Here is a 24,382-nt window from a genome sequence, read left to right on the forward strand (position 1 = left end):
ACACAGGTTGGCACCTCATTCAGTGCGTGTATAAGAGGCCGTTGGGATGAATGATGTTTTCTCTGCGAGTTCCTGCTTTGCTCTGACACGCAATTCCACCCGCATCAATATCCATAAACCCAGACCGGCGGTCCTCTAACCTTAACAAATGTTCCTGTTTTTCCCCATGTGGTGTATACCGTCCGCTCGTGCGTTCAATCATTTGATTAGAGATGATGAGATTTTTAGATATCGCCAACCTTTGCTAATGCACTACAGTGGCGGCGCTCGTAGTCTCTGGCACTGGTTGTTTACACAAGCCCCCATATCTTGTTTCTCTCTTATCGTTGACTTGACTGTCGGCTCCAATTAGCATGGAAAGCTATTGAGGACGTTTGCTGTCTTTTCTTTGCTGCAGTCCTCTGAAAAGATTTCATGTTCATGCCCTCTTTTAATCTCTCAACATGTCAACACGTCTTCTGGGGACAAAGGGAAGCCCCGCCCCCTGTCATGTCTTGCGTTTGGTTTACGGGTTTGGTCGTGTTCTGGCACGTCAAGGTGTTTTGAATGTACTCTTGATAACTTTAATGGTAGATAGATGATGTATTGTAATGTAATCATATGTTACAGAAACGTCAGCCAAGCAAAGAGCCATAAAATGCGGTAGCTATAATAGGGACTGTGTCAATTTTGATTCAGAATTATACAGTGAAGTTCAGGGACCGTGAAATAAAAGCAATTACTTTTCACAGACATGCTTGTCGAATTCTTTTTTTTATATATTAAGGTGCAGAGCTACTTAGGTTTTAAAGTCCAGGGCTGCGTTCAGAATAATTTACTGCTGTACGAGTACTATTTCTGTAATACTTGGTGCATTTCCGGCATGCATAGAATATTTATCTTTGTATCACTTTTTTTATTAAAAAAGAAAAGTTGTTATTGAGTGTTAAAACTGTCCTTATTACCTTGATTCACAACGTTTAGCTTATACTGTAATAATGATCAAAAAGATAGAAATACATTTTTACGTTCAATTTAAGATGGCCATAGAACGGCAAAATTACATGACAGATTGCAGCTTCAACATGATAATCATTCACCTCTGTTTCCATGGCAAGTCAATGACTAACATTGATTTTTTTATTCTTATGAAATCACAATCGCTGCCTTTCAAATGAAAATTATGCATAATAGACTAAATGTAATTTGGCATTCATTGATTTGGTGGAGAACCCTTCATAGGACGAGGGATGGCGGTTATTGGTATTGATTTCAAAGACTAGACCGTTACAATCCATTCAATGTGGACTCGCTCGATAGAGTGGAGAAATGAACTTTGAGAACGTTCAGTGGGGGATTTTCTCCAGTGGTGTTAGTTAAAGTATATGGAGAGCTCCTGAAGGCTTTTATTGGTAAAGCCATTTAGCAGGTCTCCATTTACGTGTGGATGGCAGGAAATAGCCAGTTAGATCCAGAGAGACCGTGTCGCCTTAAATCGTCAGAATTAGATATATACAAATCACCCCGATTTAAGTAGCCAATCACACACCAATCCTGAGGGAGCTGAACCAATCCGATATCTGACATTATTATAGATCTCTTTTACAAAGGTCATCATTCAGACTTTTTCGTTTCCTTGGAGGTTAGTCCGAGTGACTGGTTAGCCCAAATCAGTCCTATAAAAACTGGATCACATTAAAGTAACTCCCACGTGGGTCAGTTCTGATAATTAAAAATGTATGATGTCTAGTTTGGTTTGCATCAAAGTCATTACAAAAATTAATTATGGACATAATTTTAATTCGACCAAAGTATTAAACTAAGATCTGCATGTATAAAAAGTTTTTACTGTTATCGAGTAGGTCACTTAAGTATGCATGCCATGGATTTGTATCAATATGTATGCGTCACCCGGCATATTTTTTTTTCGGGTTGTCTGTGTAAAGATATTCGAGCATTAGTATTCAACACCAGCCTAGAGTATTATGGGATGTGTCCACATGATGTGCAGGCTTATGGAGACATCTCATGCCTATAAAACAAACCTCCAGACCAGAAAGTCATCATAGGCTTCAATCTGAAATAAAATCATGAAATCTGAGCACATTTCAAGAGTCAGTTAATGATTTGTTGAACGAATTTTCCGATGTTAATTTGTTTCCAAAGTACCGCTATTACAATGGCCACACCTTTTTTTTGTCAATAGTTCTGTTTGGGGTTGGGTGTGATGGTGTAATGATGTAATATGTTGGTCAGTATTGAATTTATTTTCTGTTTATTCTGTCATATATATATATCTGCATTGATTTTAGTGGACAGGATTACTATGGACATGTCAAAAATGAGTAATCAGATTTCCAATTTATGCCTTTTTTATATTATTTTAATTTAAAGACCCTGCGAAGTGCTTTGAAGCTTTCTATGATCAGTCAACATAATTAACACTAAGGCAGGGTGGGACATAATAAGTGGCCCCTCCCCCTTTTTAAAACAGCCTGTAGAATTGAATATACGGTACAGCCTGAAATTTGATGAGAAGGTAACGTGCAGAATGATGATGTGAATTTTGTCAATGTTTTGGAGTAAACTAGTTTATAGATGGCCCCTAAAATCGAAGTGTAGAAGTTTACCCAACGGAAACCATAACAGGAATTCTAATGGTTTCCATTAAAATACCATAATAAACTATTAGCTTTTACCATTAAAACCATTAAAATGTTCCGTTAAATTTATCCCAGTTGGATTAATCTGCCAGATAACACCCACCAATAGAATCCATCACAAATCAGTAGAAACAATTCCATCGCAATTGTATTGGTTTTAAAGGGATATTTTCAGATGTAAAAAAATATTCCCCATGTTTTACTCGCAGTCAAGGCATCCTGACTCGATGTGACTTTTTTCTTGTAGAATAATGCAGTGGGAGTTACAATACCAAGGTTTGTTTTTCTTCTTAGAACTAGAATTGGAGGCAACGTTTTGAAGCTCCAAAAAGTGCATCTATCGAAAAAAGGACTGCTCGACATGGCTCCGTGGTCTGATCAAAGGTCTTCTGAAGGAAATCGATGCGTTTGTTTAATAGAAATATCCATATTGAGAGCGCTATTAACATTAGTCTCTTACTTCCATTATCCCTTGGACCTGAGGCTAGTTTTGCTGGCAAATATTGCAGGCGTGTTGTAAGTTCCTGTGATGAACGCGGCATTTTACCTTTTGTTACAATAGGAGACCGTCTCCTCTGAGCAGGAACATTCGTCACCGTCATTTGCCGGAAAAACAAGCCTCTGGTTCACGCGCAGCAATAGTTGCCCTAATGCCTGTCTTAATAATTTGCTAGTCATAGAAAGTAGTCATACTTTCAATGTAACCCCACTTTGTAGTTTTCCTGTAGCTCAGTGCTAAGAGCATGGTACGAACAATGCCAAGGTCGTGGGTTCGATCCCAGGGGATTGCACATACTTAGAAACAAATGTATACGATAATGCAATGTAAGTCGCTTTGCAGTGTCTCCCAAATGCGTAAATGTAATGTTATAGTTTTTATATGCATCATAACATAAGTTCTTGTCGGACATACGGTCCACACGTAGTCCTGGTACAGTGTTATATCTCTAGCCCTCTAATGTTTATGGCTCTATCCAATAACGGCTTGTGTAATGACCGCTCAGAAGTTTGTTTGATGTGCGAGGGAGGCAGACACTTGGTGCAACGGCTGTGATAATTTATTGGCTGCTGACATAGAGAAAGCGTTGATTCACATGCAGCCGTAAATGTACAGTAAACGGGAAGCTCACACGCCCTCAGCGGTGGACCAGTGCCATGTAGCGTGAGTTGTAGTGCTTTTTATCATTGGTGTAGTTACCATATAGTGCCTTCAACAGGGGCGCGTCTGTGGGCATACAGCAACCTTATTTAAAAGTAAACCTTGAAAAAATGTTCAATCCTGTATTTCATGTTGTACAGATCTTTTATAGATTTGCAAAGTAAGCTTTTAAACTACGTACTGTAGGTCACCCTAAATCAATGCAGAAGATAACCCGTAGGGAGTTTGGACACAATTCTAAATTATAAAATGCAAATTAAGTATAAAATTTGTCTTTATAGAAATCGTACTCCATGGTAACGCAATGATAAAATATCCGAATTGTCTATTTACACGGAGTACAAATAGTCCGCCTTGTTGGTAGAGACTATTTGCACTAGCTCCACCCACCAATATGTGATTGGAATAGAGAATGTGTAAAAACGAAGCCATTTCAAACAGCGACTCCAGAACTTACTGATATAAAAAATGAGTGTAATCAGCATTTGTCGCTATTTTGACTAAGTGTAAATAGCATCTATTGCTATTTACACTTAGTGCTAATAGCCGCTGCCTTAAAAGAAAAGCAGAACTACATTAGATGTTGTCGGCAACTCCAAACCTCCCAGGAATCCAACAATGTGACAGTGGGCCGTGTATTGAACGTTTGGTGTGAAGTCTGTTTTTAATTGAAGTAATTCTACTGTAATCTTCCGAAAGGACGGTGGATTAAGTTATTTCAGCTCGCGAGCGTGAATAAACAGGCCTGTGATGCGGCTGGAGACACACATTTTCCTCTCTATTTAAAAATCCATTACAGCAAAAAGGCTTTGTGCTGAATAAGTCTCTCTGTTTACTCCCTCATTGTTACATCCCGCAAGAGCAGCATGGAGCCACATCTGCTCTATTGAGATGCGCTCTCCAACCAGTGTGTGCCTTGCTGGGTACGGAACTGGAGACTTTATTAGAGGAAATGAACGGAACAATGTCGTTTAGACGGGCTGAATAATTTAACCCTGAATGAACTTGGTTAAAGTGAATGATTCGGTTAGGCCGAGCACTTGGTCTTCCGTGAAGTCATTGATTTTAGATGAGGTGTTCGGATCCATATAGTACGTGTTTGACAAATGACAGCTTGGAGTGGATGCAGCGTACAGTACGTGGTCATTCTTGGGCATTTCAGAAAATGTGCAGTGATTGTAGTAGGGTAAGAAGACAAAACAAACATTTGAGGATTTTTCTGGAAGATTTTTTACACACTCTTTTGAGACCATCCCTGTTCACCTACTTATACCATGCCTTAACCGTAAGTAATGTTTTTGTGTTGGAATAGTAGGTGCTTTAGACTATACAAAAGATCAAAAGACTACGCACACACTTGGACATAATAACATGTGACGAAACTGAAGATGTTTTTTGTCTGTGCTCCTTAACAAACTCAAACATCCAAATGATTTTTTTTGTGTTAAAACTTTTTTTCATAAAACATTTGTCATGTAATGTTAACTTTATAGTTTAATTTAGTAATTCAGTTATGCATCATGCGTTTAATTTAGTAATTCTGTTTAGTGCAACTAAACTCCACTTCCTCGTGGGGGTTGTGGGTAATATCAGCTGTTTGAGTGTGCATTGATCTACACTTCGAATTTTCACCAAAAACAGTAGACCATCCAGGAACTTTATAGGTACTCATTTCAACATACTACGATTTGGGCAATCCTAGTATTTTCGAAAACTATTGGGACGCATGGCATCCCTCTCTCTCTCTCGCTCTCTCTCTCCCCTTGAAAAACATTTCTGTTAGCTAAAACATAAAAGCCAAATCCCATCGCAAAAACATAACTTTTTTGGGAAGTGGCTATTTTTGGCTAATTCATATGAATTCGTACAATCTCAATTGTACATTTTAGTACGATTTGCTTTTATTTGCTATAGTATTTTTTTTAGTAGATTTGTGAAATGTTATTTTTAGGGCTACTGTAGAAACATGGCAAATTCCATGTAAGGGGACCCGTGGTGTATTTAGATATATCTCATTCTAAGATAATAAAAACATAACGCTTCATCATGTAACGTCTTTGCACACCTCTGAAGACAAAGTTATGTATATTATTGCATTTCTGTCTATAGATCCTCCAAAAATATGACATACAGCATCTTAAAAGTCAAGTGATGTGCAACATTTTCGATTTAATTGCACCCCACAGCTCCATGTATAGTATAAATTATTATTAAAAGCGTACTGTATCAATCCGAATCGGGTTAAGGTAACAAGATGGTTTAAATCAATGAATTTTAATGTACTTGCTGTTAATCAGATTTTTTATTCATAACCAAAAGAAGTTAAAGCTTGCAGCTTTAATGTAGCTGCAATTGCAAATTTCTATATCTTAAAATAGTACAGTATGTTTTGTTGTTGCATGACAAGTAATGTTGAAGGTAATTTGTTACTCTAGATGTAATGATAGGATTATCATTGTAGTGCCGATCACCGTTGTGAAAGCCAGGATTATTTAGTCACATGGCAGTGGATTTCTCCCAGGTGTTTCTCTACTACAGTGATATATTGCATTGGTTCTGTTATAAATATCACCACACACATGGAGTTCATTATGCAAAGAATTTCAGTTTATATCAAAACATCATCTACATATGAGACCCCTTTCGCTTTCTCAGATCATCACAGATGTCTTTTTCCAGAGGGCATCGTCTCAATGGCTTAGTCGAAAGCTGTCAGAGGTAATTCCTATTACACCGGAGAAGTTGTCGTCTTCCCCTCATAGCAATCGAAGAGGTAGTTACTACTAATAGAGGAGTTCGACTTCTTCTCTGAAGTTTCCAACAGTGGAAAAACGCATTAAAACATCAAGCACAAACTGAGGAGCTGCGCATTTAAAGCACTCGCCAGCATCCGATCAACCCACAATCATATCAAGCTGTTTCATCTTCCAATGCTGAATTACATCAAGCAGACATTTGGCATCGGTACAAAAACAGACAAAGCCTTTCTGATATGATCTTTGCTGACAACAGATGGTAAAAGTAGTCTGTTTTGTCTGTCTTTTATTCTTTCCGAGTGTAAATTCATTCCATTTTTCACTTTCTGTATTTTGGTGAGTTTCTCCATTGGCAAGGTATAATGCTTCTCTTTCAAAGGCAGGTTAGGTGCACAATACCTGCAGACATGTCTGGTCAGAGGAAGAGCGGAGGGCTGTCAGCTGTGATCAAGGAGACTGCTTGACAGGCAGTATTTCAAGAATCTTCATGGGGGCGTATTACAGAAAGATCGTAACTTGAAAATCTTATCCTGTCCATTTGGTAACCATGGTAATTTCAGCTAGGACCTCATTTAGGAAAAAAGCTATTACACAACAGCACTTCAAAAGTGCATAATCTTATTTTAACTACGGGGGGAAAGGGGTATTACAGAAGCGTCTTAACTTGACAAATAATCCTATAAACGATCTTAATTTTAGGACAACCCCACAGCTGTCCTAAACTTTAAAAAAAACTATCAGAAAAAACGCTCACAATTGACCAGTCGAACAATGACATTACATTCATAAATAATTGAAAATGAAGGACAGAGATGTTTAATGGGAGAAAGACTATTTGAGGACCCTGAAGATGTGTAACATTTTGATGACAAAACACTTATAAGAAATTACAGAATGCTGCGCAACATCATATATCAGTTAGGACAGGAACTGCAACCAGCATTACAGAGACCAATAACGCATCATGGAGGATTACCGGTTGTAGTGCAAGTGACCAATGCCTAATGCAGTTACCTTAAATTAGAGTCACATAGAAACCTGTATTTACTTTACCATCATAGTGCACTTTCTCAATGACACCCAACATTCGTGTTTCCGAAAGTGTAAGCGATGAAGCGTCGTATGTTCCCCCTCCTGTTTTTCCTCTCCCTTGCCTGTAGCAACACTTTCTTTTCTGTTTTACCAGCAAGGGTGGAAAACTTTTTCTTCACCTCAGCTGTACGGTTAATGCAGGACACTGCGGACACATTTTCGGCAACTCCTTCCCACTCCCTGTCTTTATCTTCGTGAGTGAGCAAAGGTGAATGCCTTTTCTACCGAACTTATCAAAGTTTCAATTTCCGCTGCATTAAAATGAAAAGCTTTGTTTTTCCATTTTTGTTACCCTCATCGGCAGCTCGAGCAGTGTTGGTTGCTTGGTAACGGACCTGAGAGTGGATTGCCGAACTTGATGGTGCAATTAAAGATTTCCTAACTAGAGACAATATACAATTGTGTAACATAGGAGAGAAATCCCAAATCAAGTTAAAATATGCTTCTGCTTTTGGAAAAATCCAAATTTACTGCATCATATCTTAAGTTAAAATAATTTTACATTTGTCTTGGATGGAATGAGAGAGGGTTTTCCAGGGGATGTATCTCAAGAACAAATGCAGCCCGAGGCGTAATAATAGAAGCCGGTTTCTCAATGAGACACGAGAGGAAAATACAGATACTGTAAAATAGCCTAGTAAAAAACATTGGATTTATATCGTGTGGTGGTTCTCAACCAGTGGGGCACAGAGGTACTGCAGGTGGGGCGCGACGCTTCCCAGAAACCCCAACCTTTTGAACTCGATAGCGAATGCACAGAGGACGTGATTGCAAATTGACGCCGGGAAATGTTCAAGTTAAGGCCTTAACCGGTTTTCTCTGTTTTGTTTATGTGCGCATGTCTGAAAACGCAGTAGTAATAGTCCCAAACGGAAGTAAGAATTGCTTATTGTAGTGGAGTAGGCGGGGCGAGACCGTGGTTCGAGACCGGTGAGTAATTGTGAATGAGCGCCAGCTGTGCACACACCGGGCTCTAATCACGTAGGAGATTCGAGCCCGCGTAGGAGATTCGGGCAGCGCGGACGAAGGGCGTCCGCCAGTGGCTGCACGAAGTGGTTGCTCTGGGGAAACGGAAGTGCACAGTGTGGCCACCGTCAAAGCTTCGGTGGAACGGCGACCTTTGCTGCCGCGCCCCTGGGTCGAGGTGGGGTGGCTTTCGTCCAAGCGAACGAAAACCACCCCTGCCGCCACAGCCAGAGGCTGTGTTGTTGTTCACCGGCGGTCGTCCGTGAGGGGCCGCCGGCTGTTATATTACTTTATTAAATGTTTTAAAATGTCTTCCGGTTCCTGACTCCTTCCTTCCCTACTAGAATCTTGTTACACTTATATACTGTATATTCCTCCTATCTATCAACTGTGTCTATCTGTCTTTCTGTCCGTCTTTTTACACTACTAATTTTCTTTCTTCTGAAAAACACAAAATATATAAACATTTTTTTAACCAAAATGCATGAAACCAATGGATGTCTATGGGGACAACGGTTTCTGCTCTGCAGAAGAAAGTTTGAAAATGATAAGAGGTCGTGTAAATAATGACATTTTTAATTTTGAAGGCTTTTGAACCATTGCTTTAATAATGCTAACATTCTGTGAATAATTGTAAACCTTTTTTTGTGGTTCCCAATTGTTTTTTGTTTGTTTCTGTGTAATTGGTGTGTTTATCACAAAGGGAAAATCAGCATTATTGTTTCTTTTTACTTGGTGTGTACAGTGAGTAAACAAAGACAGTTTTGAGGGGATTTGGTACAATGCTAATCGTCCATCATTTTGTAACATCAGCTTTATTAGCTAAGTTACACAAGTTAAAAGATCTTGCTGTGTTGATTTGAAACTGTTAAAATAATAATAAATAAAATAATGATACACCTCTGTTCCCGTTTATAAAACGTTTTGCAATGTTTTGTCGGGGCTGAACGCAGCCCCAGTTAAATTAAAGACACAGATAAAACATTAACATGAATAAAATGGGATAAAATGGCTGAAACAACATGTAAATAATATTTAAAACTATAATTCAAATAAAATAATAATATATGTATATATAGCGGTCAAAACGTGTCATATGTGACAGTGTTACAATTTTATCGGTTTAAGTATGTTGGACACCTTTTTTGTTGGATAGTCAATATTACTTCACCTGTCAGACAAGTCTGTCTGCAACAGTAACCAGATCATTTTGAAACCAGTTAAATATATTTTGTTTCAGCAGTATTTTGTGAGATGGTATCTGCTTTTTGGCAAATCCAAGCTTGTCGGTAGCAGCTTGGCATGTATTTTCCATAGTGTCCATTTAGACAAAATTATCATGAGAGACTTTACAAGTTGTATAACAAGACGAGAAATGTGGAATTTTGAGGCATTTTGTGTACATCAGGAAACACTTTTGCACGCCATCATTGTGTTTTCTAATCATCATCACATATACACAGCAGACACACACAGTGTGTTGTTTTGTTTCCTGTTTAAACTTCTAAAGGCCCTTTATGTCTTTTTATTTTCAGCTCTGACTGTGTTTAAACCCATTAGAGATTCTCTGGCTTTAAAGCACTTCAGGCATGGGGTCCTGATTAAAGTTGCACTGCTTTTAAGAAGGGCCATGTACCGATAGCTTATCAAGTTTGAGAGCAGTAGATCCACCGCTCTAGGGTACGGACATGAATACAGATGACTCCGGGTGTCCCTGCCTCTTCCTCATAATCCCACGTGAGTCGCTAAAGCGTTTTGCACAAAACGTGTTTGTCTTCCGTCTGCAAAATGAATGGGAAAAGGTGTTTTAGCCTGTGCGAGAGCCAATTACGGAAGAAAAATGCTTTTGCCATGGGGCCCTGAGCACTGTAAATTGAAATGCTTTTGGAAGGATTAGAACACTTTTATTGACACTGTAAATGTGTTTTACGGAGGCATTGCAGTGACGCTCCAAACAAAAGACTCCAACTGTAAATGACTCGTGCTGTTGTAAAACTCCTATTGCTCTTTCACAAAAAGCTGTAGGACGTAGGCATTGAAATATAAGGTGCTCTGATCTCAGTACATTGAAGAAGATATGCATCTGAATTTCTTATTAGCTATAGGAATTGCTATATGTGACCCTTTTGCATTGAAATACCTTGATGGATATTTGCACCATAACATGCACTCACTGTTAAATGGCCTCATATTCCTTCATCACAATAAGCCATAGAGCACAGTCTTATAGTCTAATGACACCCACGAGATGGTTGGCGTGCCATTATGGATTTCTCATTATGTATAGCAGTTGGCAAAGGCCATCGTGGGTTGAAGGCATTCTTTGACTTTCTCCAAATGTAAATTCGGCCGCATGTGAAACAGGATGGGACATGAGTTATCAGAACATTTTGCTTTAGTGGTGCCCAGAGGCTCAGGTTTTGTGTCTTTGGATGAAAGGGGAACGCAAATGGAAGACCTACCATAAATTACAGCTTTGTGAGGAACATGATGCATACTTTTCAAAGAAATGCTGTTTCATTGTAGATGTAAGTTTGAGGCTTTTTTGTCCTGTCAAGTGTCATTTTTCTCAGTAGTGATACTGTTTCTTACATTAGATGCATGTTTGGTTATTTTTAAAAGTTCCCATTTGACCAGTTGGGAACAGTTATAGTTAACTCTTTACCCTCCAGCCTATTTTTAAAAAAGTTGCCAGCCTACGCCAGCGTTTTTTAACATTTTCAAGAACAGAGTCTCTGCTTTTAAACAAAATAAATTGTATTCTTCTATCTTCATTTGTTCGTTTTTTTTATCACTGCTTTAATGTGGGTCTTAAAGTCTTCACAATTGCATCACTTTGATTAAACAGCTGAGATAATTAAGCCGATAAGATTTATACGTTATAGGTTCTGGGATTCATTACTTTTCCCCAAAGGTGTGTAACAGCGCCATCCTGCTGTACAACAGTACAAACACAGATTGCCGTTATAACTCGTCTTTGGTGGGGAACGTTTCTTTTTAATGACTAGATTACTCGTCAATGGCGATGAAAGAGTTAAAAAAAGAATTTTTTTTTGGGTAAATACTGTAGGTTTGGTTTCGCCCCCCCAAAAAATGATGTGGCTTGGTATAAGCTTTTTCCACTTTATAGAGATTCATAAACTGTCAATTTAGCCCACAAATGCAAATTCTTTCATCATTTACTAACCCTCATGTCATTTCAGACCTGCAGAACACAAAAGAGACTGTTTTGAAGAGCATTGGTAACCAAACAACATTGACCCCCATTGACTTCCAATGTATACTAAAAACACAAAACCACTCAGACATCTCTCTCCAGATATCTTTTTTGTGTGTTCCACAGAAGTCCGGTTTGAAATGAAATAAGTTTAAGATGAATAAATAGTGTGTGTGAACTGCCCCTTTAACTTTGCAGTAGCTGTGATTTGGTTCCTCCGTGTGTTCTATTCTTTTTTCATTGTTTTCATTAGTTTGCTGACTGAGCAGAACTGTTCCACTGTCCAGCATCTTCAGGGAGTAAGACATAACTGGAAATTAAAATCGTTCTGAAGTTTGTACCTTCACTTGGGTAGCTATCAGAACAGAGTGTTGTATCGTAAATAATGATACTTCGCATTTACTCTTCCGGTCTCTTGATATGGATTTGTATTTGTGCAGGGACTCTACGGCTGCGATTCTGCTGGTTTTATTTTCCTCGTGAGTAATAGACGGGAGAGGTCATTTGTCATTATAATCACTGGTGAGCCTTCTTTCAGTGTCTGGAGACCCTGAGTTCAGCTGTGCTTTCACTCTGCTGCTAAAGTGATGGATTTTTCTTTCCCCTTCTCTATCATCTCTTTCTTTTTGCATCTCTGTTCACTTCCTCTTGCCATATTTGTGATCTCTTCTTCTGGCTTCTAGCTTGACACATGCATCTTCAAGGAATCAGGTTTCAAAAGGGGCTGTGAAGGTTCCCAAAAGTGGTCAATGTTGTTTCACATGTGTAAATTATTTTGGCATTGTATTTGACACTCAAAAAAATGCTGGGTTTCAGCGTTGGGTGAAAAGGGGATGAACCAAACCGTTGGGTTATAAATTACCCTGGGTTGTTTCAACCCAAAATGCTTGGTATTTTTAGCCAATAGTTGGTTCAAATTAAAACGTTCTCTGTATTGGTTATGATCTAACCCAACGGTTGGCTTTGTCCCTTTACTCAACACTGGTTTGAAAATAACCCAGCATTTACTAGTTTGTGATAGAAACCTTTTCTGCCACTTCACAAAACCAAAATGATTGATTTGTTCATTAGTCAGAATGATCTGTTTCTCAAGTCAATTTTAACATGTGAAAAATGGATTTTGAATAGAAACAGCATGCACATCATGGTGTGGAAGTATATATCAGGGAGCAAATCTTGACTGGTTGATAACTGTTCCTTTAAAAACATTGAAAGAAAGAGTCTCTGGGTCACTCTGTGTTGTGAAGGAGGTGATCAATCAGAAACGAGACAGAAATATGGCGTGCTATCACAGAATATAAATAGCAAGAGACTTGTGATGTGGAAAAACAGATGGGGTGGATCTCTTCAGGGCACCTACAAGTGTCTCGTGAAACTGAACACAAAAAGTTTTTGAGAGGTGAAGAATAACCTTAAATTCACTTGCCAAAGGCTGTTTGGTCGAGAAAGTAATTTCGAGCACAAGTAAACGTCTTGCATACAGTGGAAAATAAAATAATTTGATCAGAAATATGTTTAGCGGTAATGAAAAGATAAATTTTAGCATCTCAACTACGCAATATTTGATGTAACCGTTGTTGTGGCCTTGCACTTAAAATTACCTTTCGGCAGGTGGGTAGTTTACAAAGAAACACACGTGTTCTATGGTGGACATCAAAATGAAGATAAATCTCCATTATGTTATTTTATTTTATATTATGATACAAATATTAATAAATTAAATAATACATTATTAAGAGTTTGTTTTCAACATTTTTGTTGTCACACCGTAGGACACATTTACTGTGTATTTGTCAGCTATGTATGGATGTTTCTTTTAAGATTTCTATTCAGAAATACATTTCTTTATGATTAACTTGGTTATGTGGTAATATTGTAAATATTAATAATACAAAAAATATATTAACAGTGACACCACCATTACACATTTACGGTTTATTTGTCAACTTTGTATACATGCTACTTTTAAGACATTTTCTTTGATTAAATCGGTTAGTTTATATTAAATTCTCATGTAACAGTTATTGAATGTGACTGGAAAGTTGGCTGGAATTATTCATAATGACGGTTTCATCAGACGCACACGCCTGCCCAGAAGTTACATTCCGGTCTGGCTTGTGGCCAATAATATAAATATCATGACATTTAATTTATATCTTTACAAGATCTGAAAGCTGAATACATACGCTTTCTATTGATGCATGAGTTGTTAGAATAGGACAATATCTGGCTGAGATACAACCCTTTAAAACTCAGGAATCTAAGAGTGTAAAAATTTTACATATTGAGAAAATTGCCATTGAAGTTGTTAATCAGAGGCACTGTGGCAGGCCATCCACTCACAAAAATGTAGTTTTTATATATTTAAGGTAGGACATATACAAAATATTTACATGGAACATGATGTTTACTTAATATGCTAATGATTTTTGGCATAAAAGAAAAATCGATAATTTTGATCCACACAATAATTTTTTGTCTTTTACTAAAAATTTTCCTGTGCTACTTAAGACTGGTTTTGTGATCCAGGGTCGCATTTGGATACTTTAGTACAGGCGTACTCACTATAGTTGATATATTCAAATCCATTCTCTGAAACCTCAAGTAAGCAATTATGAGTGGAAGAATCTTAAATTTTAGACGCAACATATCTTCTATACAGCAGTACAGTTTAAGGGGTCTTCAGTAAGTATACATCATACATTTACTGTATGTATAGTGCTCTCTGCCATGCATCAGTGTTTTGGCACAGATCTGCAGTACCTAATGACCTTGGCTACCACAGATAATTCATAAACATCACACCTATCTAATACCCCAGAATTTTCTCACCCACCTCTCAGAAATTCATAAACATGCGTAATGTTGCATATGGTGCTTTTTCACGAGAGATCGTATTTCTGGCTTCAACCCATTACAAGTGAAGAGGGAATAATGCATGGGAATTTATATCTCTCTAGTTTGCTTGTTTGACAAGCCCATGTGATTGACTGCGAGAGGCCACATGCATGGTGAACATTTCCATTACATTAATATTAGAGAGATATAAAGCTAGAAAAATGGTGAAGATTTACTAATAGAAGGTTAAAAGGAAGTTATCAATTATATTAATTTTATTTCTTTGTGTGTTTCTTTTTTTGTGTGTTTGAAGCTGGTGTAGAACTCGCTCTTTAGACTGAAATCTTGACTTGTTTTATAGTTTTATTTCCACCTCTCTTACTGTAGGTAATGATGTACAGCAGCGTGGCATTATTCAGACAGATTTTTGCTTACAGTTTAACGCAACAAATTTCATTTTTTCTTCTCAAGTAAAAATTAAGTGTTTTCCTGAGATCTGCTGTGTTGATATTCAGAACATGTCACGCGGGAGTTTCACTTTCCTTAGTTTCCTCTTCTCTCTGCCAAAATGTGCCAGTGCCAGGAAAACCATTAGCTTGACAGTGTCTCCAAAATGTGTATTAATATACCTCCTTTTCCTCGCAGATTTTCTTCAGAGGTTGTGGAGTTCTGGAAGAAGCATTTTATTGTCTATGGCTGGCACCGGCACATCAAGCACTGGCTTTTCTGTGAGTCTTAGCACAAATGTGTGTGGGAGGAGTGATAGAGATTATGGGTAAAAAATCAAATATTGGAATAACCTGCTGAGAGTAAAAGGACGGTACTGTAGACGGATAATAGTGATGCCAAAGACAGAACATGTCAATGGTTCTTTGGTGATGCAACGGCTGTTTGACAATAATGTTTGGCTGGAAATTACATAAAATGTTTGGTTTTAAGCCAAAAGTCTGAAAATAAGAATCACTTGAACTGATACGCAGATATTTTACTACTTTACTACTACAGAAACTTATCCAAAAATACAATTACAGCAGACATTAATATTAAAGTTCATTAAACACATATTATGCAATATGCATGAGGTTTTATAGCATTCTGTAAAAACATCCGACTGCCCTTGAAGTCATAAAGTGATGGACCCCAAAATAAATGCTTATTGCAAGATATGAATCAAACATTAAAGTCATTTGAATGATCTGTGTACTTTCTCTTTTTAATGCCGTGTTAATCTAATTAAGAGCCAGTGGTGGCAGTAGACATTAGTCTTTTATGAGGAGTGCGCATTACGGGAGTCTAAGGGGTAGCCCGGGTCCTACAGGGGCTGCCCGAGGCTTTTGATCCTTTTTATCCCATCATGCAGTTGGCAAAGACTGCATCCAGCTCCGCTTCTTCACTAGGGCCCAGCATAATCTCTCCATCCCCTTTTAAAACAGGCTTAGCTCATTACGAGAGAGAAAAGTCCCTGCCCGGTTGACAGACTGCTGCTGGGGTTAAGCTCGCGTGCCAGCTTCCTTTTGGACCGGGTAAGGGAAGATGTTTAAGCCCCGTTGTCTTTTTCCCAGCATCTTCTTCTGTCTCTGCATCGTTTTTCAGTTTCTTCCTCTGCCGCCCCATACTGAGCACTTCCTTTGTTCATTTCAATCCCAGCAGGCCACACCGCATAGCCAACACCACATGGTGACTCTAACACAACAGCTCAGCGCCTGACCAGACTCTACTATTCATTTATTTGAAATGACTTTAATACGTTTTTACATTTTTAGCTTGATCAATTGCTTTTGGTTTAATTACTGTCAAAGTCTTTGCGATGGTTTAGAACGGCCCTGTGCTTTTGAGCAGTACAGAAAGCACATAATAAAACTCTCTGTATATTGCCAACAGAAATATTATTGCATCATTTCAGTATTGATTTAATATCTCTTGTGCTTGTTTGTTGGCTTGGATGGGCCGTTGTTGTAAAGTGACATTTATAGCAGCTGTTGGAGTGCACAGCCTACAGGTGAAGACAGTTTATTTAGTAGAGCATTACAGCGTGTATTGCGTTCTTCATCATTTCATAAATGAATTCATTGAATCTCTGATCTAATTAACAGAATCATGATGAGTTATTTTATAAAAAAGCCCCTTTCTGTTGTTTAGAAACTGGTTTAACCCATATTGGAAAACCGCCTTGATACTATGCATTCAGTATTACATGGCTCTCTGAATTACTTGGAGATGAATTTTTCTTAATTTAGGGTAACTAAATAATGACAGAAATTTCATTTTTCCCCTTTAATTCCGATTGGTCAGTCACAGCATTAGGCGATCAAACATTTCTTTTAAATGACTGCTGTCTTTGGCAATATAGTGTGACGTATGTTGCATTTATACCATGGTCTGTTTGAAATCTGGATTCTGATTGGCTGGAACGGGTAGCTCCAGTCAGTTTGATTACATTTAAAATTAACTCACAAAATAACCGTCATTTTCAACCGTTTGATCTAATATGACACTGTAAACATCAATTAGAGCTTTAACTTGGCAAATAACCATGGTTTAAGCAGGATAATCCACGGCTACCCGTGCATTAAAGGATTTTAATGCACTTCGCGGAGGTTCTTTGCCTCCACGTCGTGCATTAAAATCCTTTAATGCATGGCTAGCCGTGGATTATTATTTACATATAGCCGTGTTTGGTTAGGAGTGGTGGTATAAAAATATATTGTGACATTATTGTGATACAAGAATATGATTTGGTTGGACGGATATGGTATCCATTTAAACCTTATAAAATGTCAATTTAAGTTGGTATAAGCTTCTTAAACAAAAACTTTTTTTATCTTGCAAATTTTCAGCTTTAAGAAGTTTAGCTTTTGTAGGTTGAGCTATCTTTATTCCTTTTTTAATATTAATTATATGATAAATTCTGGTTTTAAATTTCTTCACTTTTTTACTCATTAATTTGCATGCAGAAAGTTTAATTAAACCAAAAATTGTTTTTTAAAAAGTGTAATTAAACACAAAATAAGTAAAAAAAAACTTTAAATGTCAGCAAAACAGACTACAGCAATCATGTGTTGCATCAAATCATCTACTGACTTCTGTACATGTTTTGTAGACTTTTACAGATTTGTCTTCAGCAGTATCTATCGATGTGTTAACCTCTAAACCCATGCATTCTCGTGTACCCTACGTGCCCCTTCCAGGGACTGCAAACAAAAATCTGTCTCGTTGACAGATTACATGTGTAATACAAGCAAAGAAAAGGTCACATCTTAAGCTGTTTTATAGCACAATCTCGCTCTCGCGCTTCCCCATCACCCGGTGGAACAAAAACCAGTCGGGTCTTCTTTTAAGACTGGTGCTCTGTTGCTTGGTTACAGTGTAAGTCAAGAGAGATGGATTATGCGAGTGTCTTCTCTGACTCCTCTATTGATCACATTTCACTCTGTTGATCAATCGGGTCCTTTGATATAGTATTGCAACAATCCTTGGTCTAACACTTTCACCCAGATCTAGTTCATAGAGAATAATCAAATAGCTCCCCCCAGCATCCATCAACTTTATCTGTCGCTGGTAAATGAATGCATTGATAGCAACACAGAAATCATCTTGCTTGGGTTTGATTTGAGGTCTTCAGATTGTGAATTGCAGCTGTTCTGGTTGTGGAATGGCTGCATTGTAAACTTGATGCTAAGTCAGTAATTGCAGGGTATTTCGATTTCCTCTCTTATCTTTTTTGACATTCAATGGTTTCTTGTAACCTCAGAGGATTGGCTAACTGTAGATGTACAAGTGTGCTAAGTAATTGCATGTGTGCGGGTTAGTGCATTTTAATGGCATAAGTATTAAACTGCCTCATCGTATATACGTCAGAAAAGAAGAAAATGCACAAATCGCTGTAATGCCCCGGGTGTAATTCAAAGTTCTGTTGCAGTGTGGACACATTATATGAAGAAAAATTGCCTTTTATCCTCTGCTTTTTGTGTTTTTTTAATAGCTGTTCATTTTATTATGAAATGCTGTGAGGAAACTGGTCCCTTTAAAGATATTTCACACCGTCCCCCTTGAAATGAAAAAACATTTTTCATAATGTATAAAAGGCTTATCTCAAACAACATAAATGGAATAAATTCCTACCTGAGAACAGAATAAAATGTGATAAACTAAAGCTCATTAATGCTATGGAATAAGTAGGTTACAGTTGCTCGTGCTGATGAAATACTGTGCCAGGTTACATTTGAACATATCTGAATTCATCACTGGTTCTGGATTAGTTTAATGGGTTTACACCAGCACCATAACTTTGCCACTGACCACCTCGTTGCCTTATTTTTCCAGGTATTTGTGAAACTCATTCTATTTTATCATTATTGCCAAAAAATGAAAATTCTGCCATAGTTGTGCCATCTCATATGTATGACTTCTTATTTTAACACAATTATCATATTAAAATTTGTTTTCTTCATATAAGTTACTTAAATTGTTAAAAATTCAATAATATACATATCAAAAAGAACACATGTGGCGTATTATATCCACTCAACTCACAGAGAAAAAAAAATCTTATTTTGAGCATATTTATATAAAATATTATGACAACACAGAACCACCAATGACATTTTTAGGTGTTGATTTGTCACCATATTTAAACGTAGAAGCTGGTTTTCATACTTAAAACCAGTCAAGAAGGTATTTTTTATTGGTATTTATACATCTGAAAGCAGAATAAATAAGCTTTTAGTCATGCACACAGTTATATAGGTATACAACTTGTAGTAACATGAAAACCTGGTTAACTCTGAAGACTGTGTAAAATATAAAATTAAGATAAAAACATAAGGGACAATATATAAAAAAGTAAGCAAAGTATTGATAAAATTAAATATTAGACCAAAATATATTTGAAGACCGAAGTGTTTAATAAGATATAAAATGTGCAAAATTTGCTTTAACATTTTCAGAAAGACTCAAAAGGATAACATGATGACATCTTTTAATAAAAGTCGTTTTTGTTCAATTGTAAAAAGGATGCATGCAGGTGTGTAAATTAGGAGTGAATCTTTATTTTCCGGTGAACTTCCCCTTTAATGTGTTTTTAACTGTAGGCCATAACCTTTACCAGTAATCTCACTATACAAAAGCATCATTGCACAATAGAGTTTGTAAACGTTTACAGGATTCACACACAGATGTTCTAAAACGTAAATCATTGAGAGACTTTCTTTCAGCAGTGAAAGTAGTAATAGGATATCTTTTTAAAAAAATAAACCGCTTTTGCAAGTCCAGTGAGTTGGACGATGATATATTTTTGAAAAGATAATTTCTCAAAAGTGGGGTATGAGCCAGAATCCCCTTTGGAATCTGTTCTGGAAATAATCTTCAGCTTGCTTGAAACGTATCTTATGGGGCTCAGAGAATACTGTCAGTTTGAATAATCTTACCATCTTCTGTGATAATTTCATACACTTTAATGGTTTCCTGGCTGTACTCTGTGGCTAGGTAAGGTTTCTTTCACTCTGTCTGCTTTTGTTGGCAACAGAGCTGTCTCTTTCCTGACAGGTACACAAAAGCAAACTTTGTTGTGGGGTTTAGTGTCAACTGGGGACTGATGGCCTCTTTGTTTAATATATGTTTTTACTTGTCTGTTGTCTTGGCAGTGTGACAGAATCATTGCAATAGTCTCTGAAATTGTGCTTTTGTAATCTCTTTGCTCAATCAAACAACGTTTTGGGAATGGAACAATGTCTCTTGATCTGTGCTTTTACTAAATGTGGTGCTACACCGTTACAGTGCTGTCTATCATTGGTGTACAGTTTGTGTGTGTGTGTGTAAAGTAAATGTATTTTTAAAGCTTTCTTAAAAAAAAGACAACTTTGGGCCTTCGCTCACCCGTTAGATGTGTGTTCAGTCTTTTTTCCTCTTTCATGTTGACTTCTTTCTCTTCTTTGAGGACATGAGAGAAAGGGAAACCTCTTCCATATTTAGCTGTCGAAAATTCCTCCAGAGGTTTTGGGGTAACTAATATCTCTCGATATCAAACCTGGGTTAACTTCTGTAGAGTGAAATTATGTAAAACGTGTGACTCTATGTACTTGCCTTGAGCAATTTCATTTTAAGCTGCTCGTTTTATTCTCGTCTGTTTCTCCTCCTGCATAAACTCTATAGCACTTCTGGCCAAACAACCAACACACACGCACCAAATATAACACCACCAATTACATTTATATTTTAACTTTTCTCACAAACGAATAAAATCAGGCTTGATGTAATAAACACTTGCTTTTTTTGCCCTACCATGCACGCACTCCCAACTGTAATGGCAATTTTGGGGTCAGCTGTTTTGTAAGATAAATCACATCATCAGTTTGGTTACTGACATTCTATCAAATATCTTCCTTTGTGTTTAGCAGAACAAAGACATTTATAAAGGTTTGGAAAAACTCAAGCATGAGTTAATGATGACAGATTTTTCATTTTTGTTTGAACTATTCCTTTAAGCCTAAATTACAACTTCACAATTCTAATTGTAACATGCACTATGCATATTAGATGCATTACATTGTTTCAACTTAAAATGACCCCAAATTCACTGTTGAATGTAGACCAGTATAGAGACTTTTTCTAGCCCTTTATCTGATAAGAGGACTCTTGAAATGGACTGCTTCATCCTGTTCTCTGCATTAAAGCAGACTAGGAAGCTTATGGGAAATGTAAAAAGCAGCTCATCTCTCAGCTGATGCAGTGAGGAGGCATACGGCTTCTGCGACTGCCTGCAGTGATGTATGATGGGAGATGAGAATTACTTTGGTGGCACATCTTGCAAATTGCTCTTAAAAAAAGTGTAGCAGTGACAGTAAGCTGGAGCACACAAGTTGTGCTGGCCTCTTTTTAGCTTCTTGGGAGGCCAAATATGTCTCAAAGCTCACAAGTACACACTTTCATTGGTTGCCAACGCTGCCTGGTGGTGGATGTTAACTTTTGCATACTCTTGCTATAAGGGTTTTGTGTTTGTGCGGTGAACATACCAAGAAGATTTTTTGTCATTTCACATGTTAAGCATTAGTGTGTTCAATGTTTTTGCCTTGAAGGTTATTAAAGCAATAAGCCTCGCGAAGAAGTGTGTTACAGTGTATTTTATAACAGCTAAGGGCGATGCAAGGAAGATATGCGTAGCAAGGTTTCATAAAATAAAGTTTAAACAATTATATTTAGGCTATATAATGCAGTCAGACATTATAAATCAGGGTATTTCATAACCGCTTGCAACTCGGCCCATCCAATCAGAATCAAGGAGCAGAACTCACCGTTTTATAATGGTATTTACAGTATAGGCTTTATCTTTACTACGTTAATATATTAATTTTCTGTTTGTAAAAATATCGATCGTGCTAATAATGGGAATAAGAATGTGAATGTCTTTATATCCGATTCTTAAATTAAAATAACTTTCTATGGTCTATGGGTTCAACATTCTCTTATAATAAACATATAGATGTTATTTTTACATTCAGTTAAATATTTCATAAAGTAATGCTTATATGTCTGTCATTGGTTCTCTAAACTGATATATGATATACTTACCACAATCACATAAGTGGTTTATACTGTAAGTGCATTTAATTGTAAAATATTTTAGTGGGGTAAATATAGCTTTGTGTTCTTTGCTTACAGTAACTGAGATACAAATGATGATAAAATATTGATGCACAATGAAAAAAGGGTTAATATCAGTCATTGTGTCATGCAAGATTAAGTATTTAGATTTTATTTAAATTAGTAGATGTTTCCCATATCAGTCACAGAAGAGCTTTTCCAGTGAATTATATCCTTTCTATGTATCCATCTGGGCTGAGCGTTGACAAAACAGCACAGATCATCGCAGATCATCCCGAAAATTGCATTTCCACAGAACTAAAGACTTGCAGATGCATTACTCATCAATATTTGTGGAAATCAAGCATACAGTTACAGTTAAAGGAACAGTCAAAACATATTTATGAAAGCAAGTTTTCCTACTATGGTCTTGCGTCTTTTAAATGCCCTGCTGTGTGTAAAATTGCCATCTTGCCCTTGTGTTGTAATCAATATTAAGGCTAATGCGTTGGCTTGTTTTCCCGAGCAGCTCTCAGTCTACACAGAAGTCTGTATTTCCCCTGGCACTCGTTCACTTAAGATATTACACACTTGAATGACAACAGGCAGACAACAACAAGGTTTCTTCCACCGTCCTGCACATGAGAATCCATGTCCATTTATATTTATGAATTCAGGAAAACAAGAGAACTGTGCAAGAAAGTTTAATTTATTTTTGTAGGCACTTTTGTGAGATGGTGATGGTTGCTTGAGTAAGAACAAGGCTTTCCATAGTGCATGACTCTGAAAAACCGATGGTAGAGATCAGATACGCCGGTGCTTTACTGCTGGCCGTCTGTCTCCCAGCAGAGGGAGCGTTTTATATGCTGCGCAAACGCTGCAGACATGCGGCCATAACCTGTCACTTCTCAACTATGTAACTCATCGTCTGTGCGTCTCTGTTACCTTTCATAACTGCACCTTCAATACTGTAGATGTACACTTGTGTTACCACTCCATGTGGTAATATTGTTTAAGACCGCACGTAACGCTCTGTAGTCTTTTAGACAAACTGATGACACTGCATGATGCAGTATGTATCATAATGATATTTCACGAGTTCTTTTGTCCTGTCTTTTATCATTTTTTTTTTTACTTTGGGTAAAACGCAGAGCTTATCACGGTCTTTTTTTACACAGCCGTCCAATCACAGTGGAAAAGAGGCGGGACAAATACTACATTGACCAACTATTATACACAACAATGGAGCAGTTAATATTAATGATTACTGCATATTCATAATAAGTACTATTATTTGAAATAAGATACTAGTAACAAGTAGGCTAACTGTTGTGGATATTCTAAATCACAGCAACCAACGCATCTCCAGAATAATTCGTAGCATCTCCAAAGCATTCTCAAGCGCCACCAGCTGGTCGTTTTTGGAAGAGCACAAAGTATTATTATTTTCGCTGGCTAAAAGCGCTTTGGTGGACATTCTAGAGAAAAAAGTTTTATGTGCAAATCACTCGGAATTTACAAATATATTTACGAATGTTTCATGAATGAGGCCCAATGGTGGTGCCCATTCATTTCTATATGGACCAATGGGTACCGCCATTGTTTGGTTACCAACATTCTTCAACGTATCTTCTATTGGGTTCTGCGGGAGAAAGTCATACAGGTTTGAAAGGACAAGAGGATAAATGAATGATGTCAAGATGTTTTTGGGGTGAACTATCTCCAAGTATCAGAATTTCAGTATATTCCCAGATATCCACAGAAAGCTACTCAAGAAACTTTTCAATTCTTGCAACAGGTTCTCTGAACTTACTGACCAGCTGAATCAAATAAACTTTGGGTTTATACCTTCACCAGGCACTTTTTCCTCCACATCAGCAACTCTACAGTTTCACTCACTTCACTCAGATGCAACAGCCCCTAAGCACAGTTGCATCTCAATAAATCTAAAATGATCTCTTTTTCTGCTGCTGCCTCTGCAGTGTCTTCATCTCCAAGCTCAACTGGCCCCGCGCTGTTGTTCCCTGTCCATCTTTTTTTGCCTTTCATTTACAGCCCTGGTCTTCCAAACCTCCTGCACCTTCTAGCCCCCATTCCCCCCTTAATATTCCCACTCTTATTTTGTGGCGGTTAT

General features: G+C 37.5%; 1 long non-coding RNA gene across 1 annotated transcript in view; it reads left to right on the top strand.

Annotated features, from left to right (window-relative positions):
* LOC130435888 (uncharacterized) overlaps positions 1-24,382 on the top strand; it is a 153,649-nt gene that overhangs the window by 79,798 nt on the left and 49,469 nt on the right. Inside the window, exon 2 of the long non-coding RNA XR_008908894.1 lies at positions 15,316-15,398. This is a non-coding gene — a long non-coding RNA (uncharacterized LOC130435888). The remainder of the gene's footprint in view (positions 1-15,315; positions 15,399-24,382) is intronic.

The sequence above is a fragment of the Triplophysa dalaica genome, chromosome 14, assembly GCF_015846415.1.
Source record: "Triplophysa dalaica isolate WHDGS20190420 chromosome 14, ASM1584641v1, whole genome shotgun sequence".
NCBI lineage: Eukaryota > Metazoa > Chordata > Actinopteri > Cypriniformes > Nemacheilidae > Triplophysa > Triplophysa dalaica.